Source organism: Balearica regulorum, chromosome 2, assembly GCF_011004875.1.
Source record: "Balearica regulorum gibbericeps isolate bBalReg1 chromosome 2, bBalReg1.pri, whole genome shotgun sequence".
Classification (NCBI taxonomy): Eukaryota; Metazoa; Chordata; class Aves; order Gruiformes; family Gruidae; genus Balearica; species Balearica regulorum.
In genome coordinates, this window is record NC_046185.1 from 25,381,461 (window position 1) to 25,393,340 (window position 11,880).

Here is an 11,880-nt window from a genome sequence, read left to right on the forward strand (position 1 = left end):
TAAGGAGCTGATTGTATGGATGATGGAAATTTTACGGATGACAGATCTCATCTGTCTGGACTTCAGTGAACCAACTGATGGGAGGACACAAGGGGAATTATTTGTTAAAATGGGGAACAGGGGATCTCAATGAGAAATCTCAATGAGAAAGAAAAAGAAACAGGTAATGGAAAAGAATGAATGGTGAATTAAGAGATCAGACTGAGAACTGATGATTTTATATATATATGTCTTCATAAATAGTCTTGACACAAAACACAGAATTGGCTTTAAAAAGTCGGGTTGTGACATAGAGCTCCAGAATAATGCCAGGTTGGAATGGGATATTGGATAGGGAGTGTGAGGTGACTCTTCTGAAGTCACAGGTAACAGGTGAGACTTAAAGAAGTGGAAATGAAAAGTGGGAATTCATGTTTTCAGGGATAACAAATGAGGATTCCTACAATAAACCAGGAATTAAAAAGAATAGAGGAAAGGAAAGATGTAGGTGCCACAGTTATTGTCCGGCTATAAATCACCAATGCATTGTGACAGACAGTGCAGTAAGTAGCGAAACATTTCCAGTAGAAATGGTAATTGTCGATACTATTTTTCAAGCCACTGGTAAGATTTAACCCAGAGGTACGTGTTCAATTCTGGCTACCAGCAGTCAGAAAGGATGAACTAAGCCCAGAAAAAGTGCAAGGAAGGAGCAGCAGGCCACGTCTAACTTGTCCAAACCAGGAGGACTTCAGTTCCTGGGGCTCAGTCCATGTGCCAGACACATCCCAACCCGCAGCAAGGCAGGAGCTGGCAGCACACACCCCTCCCGTCCCCGCTGTGGGTTTCAGAGGAGTGATACCCGGGAGATGCAGTGCAGCTGGGCAGCTCCTTGACCTGGGTAGTGAGGGGAACGACACCTCAAGAGCTTCCTGAAGAGCATTCCCACCCCTCTGGTTTTCTGGCTGCCCCAGTCTCCTCTTACTAGGCAGGACCACATGGGGCTGGCTGCTCCAGCCTGCTAAGGCAAAGCCTGGGCAAATGCTGTAAGTCCTTTCCTAGCCATCCAAGGGCATGGAGGCTGTGAGTCTGCTTCCTAGTCCAGTGGGGACAAAAGAAGCTGATGCGTTTTAAGATGGAGCTTGATCCATTTGGTAAAGGACTTTAATGAGTTGTTGGACCACTTCACAGTGACCTGGGAGCCCCAAGTTGCTAGGAAGCTATAGGCTTCATATTTTTCCATCCTACAGTACCAGCTGTGCTCCCAGAGCTGGCAGCACCACACAGCTGATTTCTGGAGTGTTGTGCAGAGCTACAGAAATGCTGGCCAGTACTGTTTTCAGATATTAGCCTTTGAAGATGGCATTTAGTCTATCCTTGCTCATGCTCTGGTTGCAAAAGGTTCCTTCTTACTCCTGAACTTGAGTATTGCCTAGTTCTGTTCTATTTCTAGGGTATTTTTCTCCACTTCTTTCACATTTCCAATGAGGAAACCAATGAATAAAATGGCTTTAAAACAACATTTTTTCAGCGTGATATTTTTCCAATATGTCTTGTGGGCAGCAGCTGCTATTACCAGCCTCTTGTGCCTGTCTCCCTGGGATTCGTTCTTCCCCTCATGGCAGTATTAAGTTAATACAATCCTGCCATTACCTGCTGTGTTTCCAAGGTGAGTCAAGTCATTTCGGTGGGATCTCAGAGGCAGGCATGCTCAGCTGCAGCCATTTCTGGTACATGACAAGCACTGCATTCCAACGTGCCAGCAGCAATTAGCTCTGCAGTGTGAAGTCAGCCTCGGTAATAAGGTAAGGGAAGTGAGAAAATGGCGAGGAAATGGGAGAGTTGCAATCCAAAATTTTGGGTAGTCAGAGCCATCTGAGATCCCACGCTGTGAAGGTTGGGCGAGATATCTATTAGTAAGGCTGCATGACTCAACGCTTCGGTCCTTCTTCATGTTCTCATGCAGCTGTGCTGAAGTCGGGGACAGTCCACGTGGCTCCAGCTACTTGGAGTTTCAGGATATTTGCCTGAGTTTCAAACAGTTCCCAGAATGTAATGGGAAATGTGATCACAAGGAGTCCGGACTTGGTAGCTTTCCTATTTAGTTTATAAGCCTGTTTATTTAGACTTAGCAATTTCCTGTGGTCTACACTGCATTTCCAGAGAGGAAACTCAAGTGCTCCTGTACAACTGCTGTCTATAAGTACCACCAAAGAAATACAATATACAAGCCACTTTCATTTATTTCACAATTCAGAAGTAATCACCCTCCTTTGTAGTCACGTGCCTTTTACTCAAAGCTCTCCATGTACTTCCCCTTAACACAAAAGTCACTTTCTGTTGCTAAAATTAATGCTTCCTAGATACTGATCTCATGCAAGAAGAGCTGGTAACACCACTGACTCAGCAACACCCACGTACATCACTCTCCCTAGCCAACACCTTGGCAGGAGTCGTCAAACCCATCCCCTGGTGCAAGCTGGCCCGGCACAGAGTCCATTCCCCAGTACCCTACACGTGGCTCCTAAAGACCTGCTTTGCCTCCAGCTCCTTCGTGCTGTGCCCGCACTGTCTCATTCCACATAGAGGTACCCAAAAGAATAATTGACTCTCAGCCTGTCCAGCTGAGCTGTGTGTAGGACTGATGGTCTCTTGGTTTCCAACCCCACACACCATGAGTTAAATTCCCATCTAGCACTACGGTGATATTTATTAAAAACAATAACAAACTCTCAAAACTGTCTAGCATCCTGTTGCTGTCCCGAAACAATCCACTTATGAAGAAGAGCATCATCACTCAACACTATGAAAATAAATAGAAAAGGAAAATTAAGTGGGGTGTGTTACAACTGGTTACCAGCTCCAGGCAGCTCTTGTTTTGCCATCAGACCGTCTCAGAGTTCACCCCTGTAACACCAATTAAACTCGTTGTCAGTAATCTGGCTAAAGATGGACTGTGGGGCCGAGTTAAAACAGAGGAAAGAAAAATCACAGCAATAAAGGAAAGCGAATCCAAGATAATATGCGTACCAGCAAACAGTAAGAAACCTGGCTCCTCTTTTCAGCACCATTAACAGTTATTAAATTTCTATGTGATCATTACAGGTGTGTGTGTGCAGGATGCATCAAATAGTTATAATCCAAGTTAGTTCTTGCAGAAGGTTTCAGCTGATAACACAGGGACTGGTGAGAGTAACCGAAAATGCTGTGCTGTCCTCCTGTGCTGCTGGCCCTGCGTGAGCCTACGCCCTCCAAAGTACCGGGTGGTTTGGCCTGAATAAGTCTGGGAAGGGATCTGGAAAACATGTTCACAAAGATGTTATTTAAGGGACAGAAATTCTAACCAGCAAATTTGGGGTCAGATTTTATTGTAACATGTGTATTTATTGTTTACCCAGAAAATTGACTAATTAGCAGTTCTTCTTATAGTCACAGCAGCTGAAAGTATTTGTAGTGCTCAGGGTATGCACTGAAGCCAAGCTTTAGTTTGCATTTCTAGCCAGCGCTCTTCACCGAGTTCTTTGCCAATGGGAGTTTTTGGAGTGAAACAATCTCCCTATCCTTCCTTTGGAAAGACTATCTTATAAGCTCTCAAAATCCCACATCCTTTCCTCTTTCTCCTCTTGTTCCCACACCATCTCTGCACATGCTGCCACCAAGACTGGTGGTCCCTTGCCTGTGGCAGGGGGGACCGATGGGAGCGAGCAGAGCAGTCCCCAACCGATGGGGAACATATTGCCCAGGTCTGCGAGCCTGAGGCCAGCCCCAGCCTTACCCACGTCGTTACAAACAAACAAGAGGCCTCATTCAGGTTCGTTAGCAGTGGGGCAGGAGTGGTTTAGCCACCTAGAAACTTCAGTGGGCTGGTGGAGATGGCGCCCAGCCCAGCGGGTCCTGCCTCCATCCATCCAGCAGCTGCAGACAGCGTGTGCTTGCCTGCGGCGGCTGGCGCGGCTCAGGGCTGGGGATAAGCAAGCACGCCGGCAGCCTAGAAATTGGGGAAATATTGACAGATGGATGGACTTTAATTTGCAAAGGCAACCTCTTCTGCCGCTGATTGAGGGTGACTGCATACTGTTCCCACTTTTCCAGTTAGTCCAAGGTCATTTCATTGGAAAGCACATGATTTCTCACGTGTGGGTTTTGGGGGTTTTCTTTGAAGCATGGAATGGGTGTGACTTTTAACCGGCTTTTAAGGGTTTCCCAAAGTGGGAAAGAGAGAGAGAGTCCAAAGGCTGTTGAGCGGTGCTGTACAGATGCTGTTTTGTACAGATGTGGCGTTAGCAATGCTATCCCACTGCACGCAACAGAGCAGGCTGTCTTTCATCTGCCCTTCCAAGCCATCACAGCATTTTATTTCTGCTTTTAGCCAAGGAAAAGACTGGAATAGTTTCTCCTGGGAGCAGTCAGTGGGCCTGGAGGCTGAGCTACAGATCTTAACCTAAAGCTTCATTCGGTGCAGAAGTCCAACCAAAAGGAAAGTTCTGATAGTTCTGATACTATCATTGCTGTCTCCCTTTCCTCCCAGGCTAAGGATTTGTATTTAAGTTAACTCTACATTTCTAACCGGCTTTTTGATTTAACAGGATTGGCAGGGGAGGGAAAAACCGTCAAAAATTGTTTCCCTATCCTTTTTTTTTTTTTTTTTAAATCAAACAAACTCTAGAGGAAACTGTTTTACAAACAAAAAAATAATCTCCAATGAAACTTGGGAGACCCATCTAGTCCCAGTTTCACACTGATTTCTGGAGCAGTCACACACAAATAAAAATACGGGCGTAAAATGCTGCAGACAATCTAGTTCTGGAAAATTTTCTCTAATGTATGTCATGAAAAGTATGTTTATATTAGGAATGCTAAATAGATATATATCATATATATAACATTTTCAGGCCAATATTAATGTCCAGAATGTTAAAAGTTGGCTCACTGTGTCCATTTTATGCAACAGAAAAACTGAGCAGTGATTGCTACCAGCTTCCTCACGCTTAGGTCTGAAATCACCTCCACTCTCTTTGCGAATGCCTTGGGAGACATTACTTGAGAAGAGAAGGCATGAAGCAAAACCCTGCTTGTAAGACATTAGCAGATATTGTCTCCAGAAGAGAAACTACAATGACAATTAGATTTGACCATTGACAATGGAGCAGCTAATCACTGAAGCTAAAATCAGATTACCCAAAATGAAAGTCTGTTGCCTGGCTGCAGCTGAGTTTCAGATGTTCTTATTGTAAGTGTACCAAGAGGAATTGCAATCCCCTTATCCAAACAAGGACCAGAAGCCCAAACCAAATGCCAGAAAGATTGAACACTGACTTTCCGCGTCCCCTCCGCCCCGCACGCCTGCCTCGCTGCGGAGCCCAGAGCCGGGCACTGCCCCTCCTCGGGCACCTCCTGCCGGGTGCTGCCTTCGGGTCTTCACCAGCAGCGTCTAAGTCAATTTACAGCATCCAGCCTTCAGCTCCAGTCCAAAAGGTGTTGTAGATGTAAACTGAAAAGTCTCGGTATTTTGTCTCGTTGGTCTCTTGAGCTTTTCCTGTCTTTGCATTCACACATTGGTCGCAGGATTGCACTTAAATTCAACAACAATTTTTATCCTCTGCTGGACACGCGAGCCATGGTCAGAGGCAGTGCAATATCATGTTGGCAAACATTTGGGCTCCTTGGTATTTTTGTAAATTTACTAATATTCAGCTGAAGTTTGCAGAAGGGTTTAACTGAAAGGTCAATGAAAGAATATCTGCATATTGTAAATCTAATAATCGGGAAGATGTAATTTCTTTAAATTTACGAAAAAGCCAAAGTAAACTCTTTAAAGGAATCTCTCATATATTTGAGGCTAGCAGTGGGGTAATAAAAATAGAAATTATGTACATAGGACCTATTGTGGTATAGAAACTTAACCTCAACATATTGATTGAGGCAGTTCTTGCCCCTAAATTAATATACACCTACAAGTGAGTATTTGTTTTAGGAAAGTTAAATAGAAAGGTCATGAATAAATATAAAGGCTGAGATGAAATAGCCATCTGGACTACATTAGACCAAAATGCCTAATTGAAGCGAAGAGAGCATACATCCTTTGATCCAGTCACGCACAACTGAAATGAAAGTAAATGGGCAATTCCTCTTATCTAATCTTTGGAGAAGAGTTTGCAGCACATGTGAGCGAGAAGAACTGCTGAAGGGCTGCAGCTGGGGCCACCTCTGCAGCAGGAGGATGCCAAGTGTGCCAACCGCAAGTGTCCTTGTGTCGGGTGCTATGTCAGGGCCAAGACTTCAGCATAAGCCCTAGCTGGGCTTATGCTTAAACTGCTAAAACCATGCATCCAGCCTCAGCATTTCTGCCGTTTCCATGGGATTAGCAGCAGAGCCATATGGCAGGTCAAGCTTGAGCCTGGCTCCTTGTACAGCTGGAAGAGATGGGGTGGCTTTGTGGTGCTCTGCTCTGCCATGGCAGGGACACTTGAGTAGAGAGCCAGGGTGGGTACACAGCCAGGGAAACACCAGTCCCTTTTGATCCAGATCAGACCTGCAAGCAATGGCACAGAGAACAGACACACGTTGTCATCCCACTGCCCTGAAATGTCCTTCATTTGATTAAAGGTGAGGACATGGGAATGGGACTGCCAGAAAATGCTAATAGGAGTGAAAGCCCGTACTTCAAGAGCCTGAATTCTGCCTCAGCCTTTGAACCCAGGGCTGCCTTGGGGCTGGTGCTGGTCTTCAGGGTGCACAGCCATACTTAACACTAAGGCGGGCAGAATTGAGGCCTTCTGAACAGGTTTTGTAACATACTGCTGAAATCCAGTGTGTTGGGTTTGCGTGGCAAGGTTTTGGTAGCGGGCGGGGGGTGTCTACAGGGGTGGCTTCTGTGAGAAGCTGCTAGAAGCTTCCCCTGTGTCTGACAGAGCCAATGCCAGCCGGCTCCAAGACGGACCCACCGTGGGCCAAAGCCGAGACCATCAGCGCCTCTGTGATAACATATTTAAGAAGCGGGGGAAAAAAACAGCTAGAGAGAGCGCTTTTGCAGCCAGAGAGAGGAGTGAGAAGATGTAAGAAACTCTGCAGACACCAAGGTCAGTGCAGAAGGAGGGGGAGGAGGTGCTCCAGGCACCAGAGCAGAGATCCCCCTGCAGCCCGTGGTGAAGACCATGGTGAAGCTGGCTGTCCCCCTGCAGCCCGTGGAGGAAGGATGAGGGGGTGTAGAGATTCCACCTGCAGCCCATGGAGGACCCCACACCGGAGCAGGTGGAGACACCTGAAGGAGGCCATGGCCCGTGGGAAGCCCAGGCTGGAGCAAGCTCCTGGGAGGACCTGTGGACCTGTGGAGAGAGGAGCCCATGCTGGAGCAGGTTTGCTGGCAGGACTTGTGATGCTGTGGGGGACCCACACTAGAGCAGTTTGCTCCTGAAGGTCTGCACCCCTTGGAAGGGACCCACACTGGAGCAGTTGGTGAAGGACTGCACCCCGTGGGAAGGACTCCATGCTGGAGCAGGGGAACGATGAGAGGAGTCCTCCCCCTGAGGAGGAAGAAGTGGTAGAAACAACGTGTGATGAACTGACCGTAACCCCCACTCCCCGTCCCCCTGTGCCGCTGCGGGAGGGGCAGAGGTTGAAGCCAGGAGTGAAGTTGAGCCCGGGAAGATGGGAGGGGTGGGGGGAGGTGTTTTAAGATTTGGTTTTATTTCTCATTCCTCTAATCTGTTTTGCTTAGTAATAAATAAGATGAATTCCCTCTCTAAGTTCAGTCTGTTTTGCTTGTGATGATAATTAGGGAGTGATCTCTCCCTGTCCTTATCTCAACCCACAAGCCTTTCGTTATACTTTTTCTCCCCTGTCTGGTGAAGGAGGGGAGTGATAGAGCAGCTCTGGTGGGCACCTGGCCCACCACACCCAGCCAGCTCCTAAATGAGCTAAAATCCAATCAGAAACTGCCTTCAGCAAGCTCTGCTTTCCTGAGCACTGCCGCATCCTCGCCCAGGCAATACGCTGCCCATCATCAAATCAAAGCCTGGAGCAGGTGGTTCTGCCTCCTGGACCCTTGGTCTCTTGATCAAAGATGTACTGTTGCTCAGGTCTGCAAACAGCCCTGGTCCTAGATCAATAGTGTTGTGCTGGCAGAAAGGGATAAAGTGGGTAAACCAAGGAACATCAGAAAATTTCCCCTACATTGATGTAGATGACTTGGCTCACGTTCATGTTACTAGCCTAGCAGACCATCGAGCTTTTCCAACAGAGCTGTACCAATATCAGAAGAACTTCCATGGCTGAATAAAGGTACTCCTAGAGAGGCACCTTCAGATTAGACTTCTCCTTCAGCTTTCCAGCTAAGCCTCTCACATCTGTGGTGCTCTTGAAAATGGTGCTCTGGCCCTGACGTGCATCCTAAAGATGCTCTGCTGCAACAGAACCTCAGGTGTTGACCTGCTGAAGTCTGATACAAGGCTGATATGAAACCCCCAACATCATCAAAACCCCTTTGATTATCCCATCTCAAATAGGGCTCATCAAACTAGTAGGTGTGATTCTACCAGTGTGGAAAGATCCCTGTGCTAAGGGACAATGACGTTTGCAGGCATGGGTGTGCTGCTGACTGAATGGGGGATGCCTTGCAATCAGGGCATAGCACGGGGCCAGGAGGCAGAGGCACGTGCTCAAGGCCCGAGCAGGAATAAACTGCCTCTTGATTTGGTGATGGGCAGCACGTTGCCTGGGCGAGGAGGCAGCAGTGCTCAGGAAAGCAGAGCTTGCTGAAAGCAGTTTCTGATTAGTTTTTCACTCGCTCAGGAGCTGGCTGGGATTTCGACGGCTGGTTCAACCACAGTGGACCAAGCTGTCTCCTAGCAGAGCCCTGTCTGGAGTCAGGGAAGAAGAAATTCTGTTGAATCCAAGGAAATAATTTTTCAAGATCCTGTTGTCAACTGCCAGTTTCTTGAATAGCTTTTCCATTTGTCCCATGCTCCTCAGTTCTGCGCCTGTGGTTTAGTCCTGTGTTTAACATGATGGGTTTGGGAACAGGCAGAATGTAAAGTCAGCTCTTCTGTACCGAGAGCAACAGGCTGGATAATAACCTCGAAACAGCTCTGTGGCCAACAGCATAATATTATCTAATCATTTTTCTTCATTATTTTCCCAGCTCACAGAGTAAGGGAAATTATTTGCAAATGTTCCTATATATATATTTATACACACACACACACACATATATATGCATTTTCTGACATTGCAACATAAAATATTCACATGGAGAGTTTTTCCACGATTTCCCAAGCTCAAGCAGAAATTTCTTAGAACAGTTTGTCTGACTGACAATATGTAGGTCATTTCATAGTTTTTATAGGATAGAGATGATAATTCCAGAAAAAAAGGGTGCCAGAGCCTGCCGATTTTGGGAGAGAGTAGGAAGCTTTTAAAAATTAAATTTTCAAATCCTTGAAAAATTCTTCCTTGAGTGACTTCCAGACTGAGACAGATCCATTTCAACCAGCTCTGTCATTCAGTGGCAAAGCTGGCTGAGTAACTGAGAGATGTGTCTGATATGCACCCATTAATGCTACCAAAAATTGTACCATGAGTCCTGTGACACACTGGTCATGATGGATGATGTTTGGTAACAACCATCAGTTGAGTGAAGGTGGGTCCTTCCTTCCAGTTATTTAGGAAAGTCTAGACATCAGGCTTTTACATCCAGAGCAAAGACATGGTGATACAGGGAGGGAAGCTGAAAAAATACACTATGCCTTTGAATAACAGCTCTGAGTCCTGACAGGTCCCTTATTTAAATCCAATCTCCAAGCTGGAAAATGACTTGAAACAAGTTTTCTGTCACGTGCTGTATCCACTACTGTCCTGTCTATCCTCTCACTGGAGGATGTCTTCCCTTTGAGCTCAACAGTTTGGAAGAACTTTTTTTTTTTTTCCCCCCATTTGCATTTCACCATATTAAATGAGTAAAACTTGCACAAGAATTCAGAGGAAAAGAAGATACCCCGTATCCTGGGCACTCACTGTTTCCCATGCAGCCTGGCCACCCTCCTGCACTGTCCATCTGCCAAGCAAAATTCAACATCTCTGAGACAAACAGCAAGGGCAAAGATTTTGCATGAGAAATGGTGAATTTTCAGAGCAAATACCATATTCATATTTGTCAGGAACAAAAAGTACAGTTTACAGCCACGTGCAGCTGAATATAAATTAGTTTGCACAGCTGAGTTAACCTTTATCCCTGCCGGGGAGGAAGAGATTTAGCTTAAATGAGAAACCCCTGGTTAGATTTCTCCAGCCGTAGCCCCATGCAGTCCTGTACTGGCCCTTTTGGTCACACCACGGCAACCTGCCACTGGCCTCCTCCGCAACGGAGGGGTTTGTAAGGAAAACACTATACCCCAGGACCAGGGGAAAGAAATATGGTTGAGGACTTTTTCCACCACACTGTTCTCCAGACCTGAATCCAAGCCCGCCTGCATTTGCAAACCTACCAGGAAAGCCTTCTGTGTTCTTGTCTATCCAGACTTCATCGTGGTTCCATTAAATCCAAAAATACTGTCTGAAAATCAGGTCAGAGTGACCCATTTGAAACAGGAAGGGTGAAGTCAGAGGGTGAGGCAGATCTTTACAATGGTAAACAGACACAATTGCTACCTTTTGTCCCATTTCCAAGTCAGTCTCTCAAGGTCTGTATTTTCTCATCTGGAGACGTGGCTTAAAGTTCCTGCTCCATCCCAGCTGTTCACATAGGCATTTCTGCTGGAGCTGGTGTCCTCTTTGGCTGGTCTTAGCTGTACTTATCCAGCACCCATAGCATCACTGCCCATCCCTGGATGGAGCTGGCTCTATACTTGGTGGACACAAGACCCTGTTTCTTTCCTGCAGCCTCTGGTAAGTTTGGAGAATAACTCACTGCCTCCCTCCCCTCGCAGGGAAGCTGAGGGAAGCCCAGGAGTCTCTCTGATGAGGTCCAAGCTCTGCAACTTCCTTCACCATTTGGCGAAGACCAGCTGGAGATACTCAGGGCACACTGTGAGAGGTGATTAGCTATGTGGACTTGCTAGAGGTCAAACACAGGCTGCCAGAGGAAAGATCAGGGGATAGAAAAGAGGGGGAATGCCATATGTCTGGAATTTGTCCTCTTTCCACCCCTGTGCATGTTGCCCAAGTTGAGTTTCAAGGCTCCATGTGTGTGCCTGGCCACCAGCTGAGAGGAGGAGCAGCAGCTGGGCCACGACGTCCCGCAGTGCCGGTGGCGTGCGAGCTCCACAGCAGCGCGGGAAGAACAGGTCCCGTGGTTTCCCGGCATGGCTGCTCCTGCGCTCCGGCCGGGCCGGCTCAGGAAGGCAATGGCTGCTCTGCAGGGAAAAGGCGTTTATGTGGCTGTAGGCTGTGGGAGATGATTTAGTCATCCCTGTTTGCCTGGTAGGATTCATATTGCTGGAGATATTGAGCTGCAACATCAGTCGAGGGTCACAGGGGCCAGGTGCCAGCCTTGCATTGAGCAACTCCTTCCCCGGAGAGAAATTGGGGCTTAAAACAGTCGGGTACCCAGACTGTCTCCAGTATAAGGCAATGTTCTAGGTCACTGTTTGAATCAAACTTAGTAAAGCATGGGCGTAAATAGGTAACCTGAGTAACTTGGCCTTAGATTCACTTAAATGGACACATGGATCCGTCCCTGGTAAAACTCCCCCAGCTTTGGTGGCCTTATCCTAGATCAGCAGCTGCCCACATCTCGTTCCCGTTTGGTGACAGCAGGAAAGGCTGAAGCAGGCTGGGATGGAGGAGCTTCTCAAGACCTTCAGTCTGTCCAAGGCCACTGGAACATCAACTGGTCGCTGAAAGTACATGCAGTTCCTGGAGGGAAGGGGAAGCCCTGGGCTCGGCAGGGGAGCTGGAAGGCGGGTG